At 33.6% G+C, this 8,981-nt stretch overlaps 1 long non-coding RNA gene across 1 annotated transcript; it reads right to left on the reverse strand.

Annotated features, from left to right (window-relative positions):
* Positions 1–2,964: 2,964 nt before the first annotated feature.
* Positions 2,965–4,920, reverse strand: LOC107025547. The gene is made up of 2 exons (XR_001457416.2): positions 3,610–4,920; positions 2,965–3,507 (listed from the first exon to the last, which is right to left on the reverse strand). It is a non-coding gene; the product is annotated as an uncharacterized LOC107025547 (long non-coding RNA).
* Between the last annotated feature and the right edge of the window lie 4,061 nt (positions 4,921–8,981).

Below are 8,981 nucleotides of genomic sequence, written 5' to 3' on the forward strand. Positions count from 1 at the left end.
TTATACACTATTAATTGAAAAGATGTGAAAATAAATACAAATCACAACTGCTCCTAGTAGTTCTTAATTCTGTATCCACTTTAAGCAAGGATAACTTTTTTATAAAGAGATGTCACCATAAGAAATAAGAAATACATCACAAACTGTCAGGACCCAAAACGCATCGTGATTGGCGCCACACTTAGAAGTTGGTGGGAGAACCACTATTACTATCAAACTAAAGCAATTATTCTAAAACTGAGGTATTTAAGTTTCGAAAGCAAGTTAAATGACAAAAAATTAAGTTCATTACTAAACAAAAAAGATATAACAACTAAAATTTGTGGAAGATAAGCCTAAGATCTGAATGTCAATGTAATAAAACTACTAAAAATAACCAAAGTCTAAACAAGGAATTGCTAATGAACTATTCAACTAACTAAACATAAAGGTCCATGTCCAGAAATGGTGGACATAGACGAGAGAGAACTCCATGGAAGCCCGGAAGATACAGCTCACCCTTGAAGTTTATGCGATAACCTCTAATCTTCTAAGCGAGATCTGCCAATAAACATTTGAAGATGCCCTATACTCAAAAAAAAAAAAAAGAACAGGTGCATAATCATTACAGAAAGTGTCACTTGACACTAGTCTTATCCAACTAAGACAAGTCAACCTAATACACAACTATTACAATAAAATGTGAAAAATTACTATCAACTTAAATTATAACCCAAAACCTAATTGTCACGTATACAAGTCTCTAAAGTATTACAATTGAATTAAAAGAAAACATAAGTCTCATATGACATTGTTTCTAGAATAGAACAAAATCATAAACATGAGTAAGAAGGTTTGCTGAGATGACAAACAACTACCTCACAAATCTCAAGAAGCCTCGGAAAAGAAGAGAATATATCAGAAAGGTCTGGGCTAGTAACCTACGAAAAAATTGTAGAAGCAAGGGGTGAGTACCAAACCACACGGTACACAACAAGAAAACCTCTAAACACAAGCTAAGGGGATCAAATATGGGTACTCCTACCACCCCAACCAAGCATCCACAACTACAACCTGCCTAAAAATCAGCCAAACCTAACAACTCACAATTTACATAGCACACAGTTCAACAACAACACTTAGACCAATTACATATCCTCAACAACAACACTTTGAAAAATTACATATCCTCAACAACAACACTTTAAAAAATTGTATATTCTCAACAACAACACTTTAACAAATTATATATCCTTAACAACAAGCTCATTATTCATCAATTACAAGTTCCGCAGAAAGACATTCACAAGATCAGCAAAATACAATATCAAGTCACTAATGATTAGTATGTGCAATGCAGTGGAATGCAATGTCAAGTATAATGGTGCATGTCTGACCTAGTGATACACACATGTTGTCTGTCAGTCTAGGACCCATGGGGGATATATCGGTCCATGAATCTGTCGCGGAGTATGACACGATCCTCGATAATAGTAACCATCGCGGCGTGTGATACATCCCTCGATATATTAGTATACATCGTGGCGTATGATACGTCCCTCAAAATATAGTATCCATCGCGGTGATCGATACGTCCCTTGAAATAGTGCATCCTCTTTAGTTTCTTATTCTTTCTCAATGCACATAACACTTGTCACAATCATGTCTCAGAATAATACGAATGACATGTTCAAACAAACAATGACGAGATGACCATTCTCATAACAAGACACAACTACAATTATACAAAAATGATTCAACAAGACTTTCAAACCATTATTCCTTATCAAAACATCACACAAACAATTAATCACGTTGCCTTTTATTGCCTTTTTTTCATCATTAGAATTAATTAATGTTGACAAGTCAACCCATCACCAAGTCCCATTACTCCCAAACATATACCACGAGGAAATACACGCATTCCATACACTTAATAAGGATTTGAAATTCACTTGCCTCAATTAGTGAACAATTCACTCCGGAACTTGAGCCTTCTATTTTTGTTGAGCTTTAAAACCAATGCAATATACCCAAATACATAGTCACAAGAAAATTTCAAAACTATCAACACCCATATTACTATAGTTATAAGCTAGACCGAAAAACTAACCCAAATTTACTATCAAGTTTCTAAGTTTCAAGCCTAGGGTTAAACTTCAACTTCTCCAATATCACAATTCTAGCAGTATTCATGTCATACCATATATTCAATATTTAATTTTTATATACCAAATTATCAAGCTAAGCTAATTATATAAAATCATTGTTATAAGATATTTGATAAGAAAAAAGAGGAACCAACACATTAACATCTAATGACAATAATATACTCTCTTTTGTTGCAAAACAATAAGCTACACCAATGCACCAATCATTGGCATTAAATAGCCAATGATTAAAGTGCAGGTTTCCCCCCAAAAAGATGCACCACCACCATTTATTCCCACCTTTCTTTCCAATCAATTTGATATAAATTCCAACCTTTCTTTCCAATCCAATTAACATAACTACCATAACATTTATTCCATATCTATCACAAGATTTTAAAGATTAGTAATTTACCTGAATGTTAACCTTTCTGCTTCACGGTGGTCGCCTCTCACGGTAAATTTTAGGTTCTTATTTTATTTATTTTTTTCTAATTTAATTATAAATTAAAAGTGACAAACCCTACTATTTATTCTAATAAATGAATTAAACTTAGCATATTAAATAAATTATCACTTAAGTCCATTAATTATTCGTTAAGTCAATTATCCACAATTACCCATCAATTAGTTAACTCAAGTTAAACAAATAGTACCAAATTCTCAAAAGTGATCATGAATGACTGGGGCAACTATTGAAAGGTGTGAAATGGTAATTTCATGAAAATTTTTAAAAATGACATTCTGGGTCATTACAATCTTACAACTCAACATACATCTCATAACATGAAAAAGTTGCATTTGTAAACTCAACGATTTCATAGCACCTTCAACAAATATAAATATAAATGTAATATCCAGAAAGCAGATTCTCCAGTTATGGGGCTACAAAGTATCTTCACAAAGAGAGAACAATATGCATCATGAAATTAACTTTTTGCATCAGTTCCAACAGTATACACATGGAATCATGGACATTCTCTGCCTCGCATCTGCCAAATTATGGGATGTTTCATCAAGTGCTTCTTCCGGAGTTAAACTTCCACCAGTCTATGTTTTTAGTAAAAATATCACCTTGTTTTCCCAGAACTCAACGTTTTATCACATCCAACATACTAATCCACAGATACCAATCTCAAATCGAAAGAGACTAAATAAGCTTGTGAGATATGCCAAATAATGAGACACCCAACTCTATCACAAAACCCAAAACAAAAAGCTACTTCCACCTATACTCAAGAGAATAATTACATATACACCACCTATATTCCGTAACTACATTCAATACAGGTGAGTGAAGACAACACTTTTTGAGAGCATTCAGTTCTTATTCGATCAGCGACACTGCCATATGGATAGAACACTCATCCTCCAAAACCTGCAACGAGCACATAGACTAAAAATTACTACACGTTATGAAAAAAAGAAAATTAGATTAGTAACGAGTGACAACAAAACGTGAGTGTAGTTGAACACATACCTGCACAAAATAGCCAGAAGCCCTTGAAACGTTAATCCAAAACAAATACTCAGATACTTCAAAAAGCGCAAAATGACTAGAGTGGGTCAATGTATGAACATGAATCCAGGTGATCATACCAGGACCTTGTCCTATTTAAGATGCTCAAAATAAAATCATACCACGACCTTTTTCTATTAACATGCTCCACAACAACCTGTTCACCATCCTCCCAACTTCTTATCACCTCTTCTGGAGAAAACTGAATTTGTGTATTTTAACCTAAAAACTATGTCCTTTAAGCTTAAAAATATCAAAGTAGATACAAGAACTTGAGGGAAAAACAGGAACAAAGCCAAACCAACAAGTTTCTCCAAACCAACATCTCTGAACTAACGACTCTCGAGGAAGAGAAGTACCCCATTCAAAAGTGAAATTGGACAACTTGAGCTTAAAAAGGAAAACATTTACCCAGTCAAATTATCTGGAAATATTGGACAATTGGAACTTAGAAAAACCAGAAATACCCCATTCAGTGGCCATATTTAGAAAAGAATAACTAAGACAAAATGAATTTAAAGAATACTAAGTACTTCAAGATGATACCTTCCTCAACTTCAAAAATAGTACACTCACATATATAGTGATGTTTTACAGGTAAGCGATCCAAATTAGTAAATACAATAAATACTAAAACAGGAGTCAGACATTATCAAAACTTGTAAATGACTATAATAGACTGCTTCGTAGAAACTCCTTAATGTGTCCCTTCGCATGTTTGGTGCATGAACCCACCTAACTAATTGTGTGGATAACAAAACATAATTGTGCAATTAATACTTTCCCATGGTATATATAACACAAAAAAATCCACTACTCTAGCACATATACTCCATTTAGAGATTCTAGGTAGATAATGGAAACCGGAAGACATGGGAAACAGACCTTCTTGTTGAATGAGATAATTGCCTAACAACATCAAATACACTAAGCATCATCTACAAGGGAGACTCAGAAAATTCTACTAAATAGTGTTCCAGAGGAGAAGATGCAAGAAAAGACGATCTGCTGTAGATACCAGAGATGAGGTTTACATCACTACAATGATTTTTCACATCAAATAACAGAAATTGCATGGTACATATACCCCAAAAATGTGAAAATTTACAGCAAAGTCTAGCTTCAAAATATATCTCCAAACCTAGAAATAGATTCACTGCGCCATAGGCTTACCCTTCGGATCTAACATCCAGCACAGGAGGTCAATCATTCTGCGAGACGTTCTTTTCTTCAATTGATAGATCTACTCATTCCATACATACATAGCAGAATCAAATAACTATTGGATGCAACCAACAAATCCAGTTCCGTATCTTGACACCCAATTTTGGCCCTCCCGATAATAATTAATTTTCGAGCTTCTTAAATCTTCAAACGAATTGAAATAATTAGTTTATAATAAAAATATTTTGTAAGAGTTTAGAGTGATTTAGTCATGTTTAATAATATTTATAGCAAATGAGTTTATGTTTTTTGCTTATGTATATAATACCTTATAAAATATTTGGAAAAAAAACCTTTCTATAAAGACTTTACATTTCAAGTTAGTTAATTTATTAATTTAGTTTAGTTTAAATTTCAATTATATTAAAAAAAATAGTTTTATAAAGTTCAAAATACTTTTTCAAGTTACTTTTAAATAATTTGATATTTTTATAATTTTTAAGTGGTATATATGTTTTACATAATTTTGTATCTAATGAGTATATTTTATGAATATTCGAAAATAGTCTAAAAAAAGTATCTTATTTTAATTAGATATATTGTTAATTTGTTTGGCTTAATCATAGGCTATATTTTGAGTCATTATTCTATTATTTAGTTAATTATTTTATTTTGTCAAGATTAAGAAGCTCGTTAATTAAGTATATTAGTCCATCTTATTCGATTTGTAGCCTTAATATGTTAAAGAAGCTCGTTAATTAAGTATATTAGTCCATCTTATTCGATTTGTAGCCTTAATATGTTACTTGAATTCAAAATTGGCTAATCTTTAAAAAAAACAATCTGCTCCTCTATCTATTTTTAAGCAAGCAAATTGACCCACTACACTTAAATCGGCCCATCTCCCAATTTCCTTTTCAAATCCAAAGTCCCAGCCCACTCTCTTTTAACCCCCTATCCAGTTCGACCCGGCCCTGATTCCCATTGACCCGACCCGAATGCTTTTCACCTAGAAGAATCAGAAGTAGAAATTCCAAGATTACACGCCTTTAGCAGCGCCCAAAGACAACTCACGGCGTCAACATCAATTCCAGCTAAGCGACAACAATAACGGTAGAAATTCTCGCCCCAAACACTCGCGAGCAAACGGAGCAGCACACGGCATCCACACGTGTAGTTCACGCTCGTGTCATCTTCCTCATCAGTTGGTACAACCGTGCTGCTCCAGCAACTTTTCAGCAAGGCAGCTCGCACAACTTTCCCCTGCAACAGCCGAGAAATCGTCCTCGCAGCTCTGAGATGAGGCCACGTCGAGCGGCAGGTACACTTGACCAGTCTAAGTCGTCCGTCTCCCCTTCCCCTTTTGCAATGGGGTCGAAATCTCAGAAAAGGATGCTTTCCTGAATGGGGAAAAGAATTTGAATTTGTGGACCCTTGTTCCTAGCTGTTTTCACCCTCTTTCCCCCCAAAAAATCCAACCTAATCTCTCCCTATATAATATCTTTTTCTTGTTTACTGTTGTGGGGGTGTTGAAGAAAATATTGGGGAGAGAACAGAAGAAAGGTGGAAAAAAAAGAGCAGGAGGGTTCCGAAAAATAGGGGAAAATTGGGAAGAAAGGAGGGGGAAAGATTGTTGAGTTAGAAAAAAAATTAGTTTTGGGGAGTTTCTTGCTCTGTACAGTAAAAACAGAGAAATTTTTGGGAGGGGAATTTTTTAGAGAGAGTTCTTTTTTTAGTGAGAAAATTTTGAACTTCCGAAAAGAATTCGGTTTGGAGGACACAGTTTGAACATTGAAAGGAAGCAATAACTATTAGTTATAAAAAAATCTTATATATAAATATTTGGAGAATATCTCTTAGAGGCAGAGATAGTGAAAGTTTCAAGAGTCTTTGTTTGTCTCTCGTTCACTGAAATTTCGTGAAGTCGTCTCCAAACTCGCCTTTTGTCTCACTTCGCTGCCCGTAATAAGGTAAACAACTCACAATCCTCACATTTGTTTCGAGTTCATTACGTTGGTTTGGTGTTTAGTTCTTTGCGTGATGTGTTCGAGTTGTCTTCTTTCTCTGTCTGTCTGTGTTCATTTCTTAGTAATTTACTCTTCTAAGCTTACACCTTTGACTTTGTTTTCTTCGAATTCACATTATTATGTTAAACCCAAGTTTATATGGTCAGTTTGATTAAATCATTGTTCTTGAGCTGATTCTTTTTGAGTTTAAATCACTATGTTGTCCGAATCAATAAAGTTTGGTCTCGGGGTAATTGTTTAGTGACATAAGTGATCCTTCCGTTCATGTTCATTTTATATTTTGTTTGTTTGGGTTTTGTTTATTGCCATTAGATGTTGTCCATGTCAAGTTGGAGAATATTATACTCCGAAAATGTGTGCAGTCCCATTCATTTGGGAATAAAACATGAATAATTCTTTGCATTCTATATTTTTCCATGTATACTTGTGTTCATATGCAGCATATTTGGCTTGAGAAATAGGCTTGTTTGGCTTTGTTTATTCATTTATACTTCATTTCAAAATGACTTAACGAAAAATCCTTGCCAGTGTTTTCCTTTTGCTTTAAGGGAACATGTTTATTATAGCCTTCAACATTTTCTTTGACATGATAAATTAATACCATTAGATTTCATCAAATATAGTTGGTTAGGCTAAGTGTGATGTTTTACTGGCTTATTATACCACATATTTTCCTTTTAATACTTTGAATCTATTATTGGCCGATGGTTATGGGTTCTCTGGAATCCAAATGTTTTAAGGAATATGCTACTGTCTAGAGTTAGTTTGTTTGCTAACTTTGGTCATTTTTAGTTTGGTTTCATTTGGCCTTCTTTAGAGTGATATGTGTCAGTCCAACTTGAATTTCTCAAGTAGTTTTTTTTATTGCGTTTCACTCGAAATGCATCTGGTTTATTTTATCATTTCATATGCTAATTCACTTCTACTTTATTGCATGTGAACTCCTCTCAAGTCCGTTTTGGGGAGGTTTTAACCAAACTAAGTCATTATATAAAGTCATTCACCAAAATAATATGTTTTTCTCAAATTTTACAAAACTAGTATAAACGTATTCCACAGTAACGTTTTAGGATATATTTTATTTTTTAAAAGTTGATGGCGTCAGATTGATATACGTTACTGAAAATAACGTTTTAAAAGTAAAATGTTACTTACAGTGACGTATATCAACCTAATGCTGTTAGTTTTTAAAAAATAAAATATACCCTAAAACGTTACCATGAAATACGTTTATACTAGTTTTGTAAAATTTTAGAAAAATGTATTACTTTGGTAAATTGTTTTATATAATGACTTAGTTTGGTTAAAATTTCCCGTTTTGGGACTCCATTTTCCTCCTTGCATCCTTCGTTTGAGTCACGAAGGCTCAAACCTTTATCCCCGAGTTGTCCAGCCCCTCCACAAGCTGCGAAACTGATGTACAGGTTGAGGTCGATAAATCTAGGCTTGAAATCAAATTTGCAGGTCTTCAAAAGCTAAGAAAGGGGCTGATATACTGCTGTATACTCTGATATACGGTACGAATATATGATACAGGTCAAAGAAAATTTAACAGGTGCTGGAAACTTGATCTGGGGAAGTGTACATTCCGTATATATACCAATATACAAGAAAATGGATGGTATACCAGTCGTATACATCAATATACATCAGATGTATACGCAGATTTTGAAATGGGCAACATTCATTTTTGGGCAATTTTAGATTTAGGACAGGTTGTTAAAGGCCCAAATGTGATACTCTCTTCCTTTCTACTCATATTATATTATTATGACTAACTTTATTTATCATATAGTTTTTTTTTAGAAGTCACTTAGCTTTTATTCTATTTTTAGTCATGTTAACCCCCTTTATGTCACTTCCCCTTATAAATGATTTCACCGTTTCCTTAAAAAAAAGGAATTTAATTCAATAATAATAAAAATAAATAATAAATAAATTCTCCTTACTTGGTTAATAAAATTTAAAAATTATCAAATAGAGGTCATTTTTAGTCAAATCGCCGGTCAACTGCGAGTTAGCGGGCATTCCGAGGGCCTAACACCTTCTCGAAATGTACATTTGAACTTCGAACCCTTTTCAACTGATTTTCATGTGTTTTAAATCTTTTGAAAATAATTATAAGTTTTCTTGATTTTACCA

The sequence above is a fragment of the Solanum pennellii genome, chromosome 7, assembly GCF_001406875.1.
Source record: "Solanum pennellii chromosome 7, SPENNV200".
NCBI classification, from domain to species: domain Eukaryota; kingdom Viridiplantae; phylum Streptophyta; class Magnoliopsida; order Solanales; family Solanaceae; genus Solanum; species Solanum pennellii.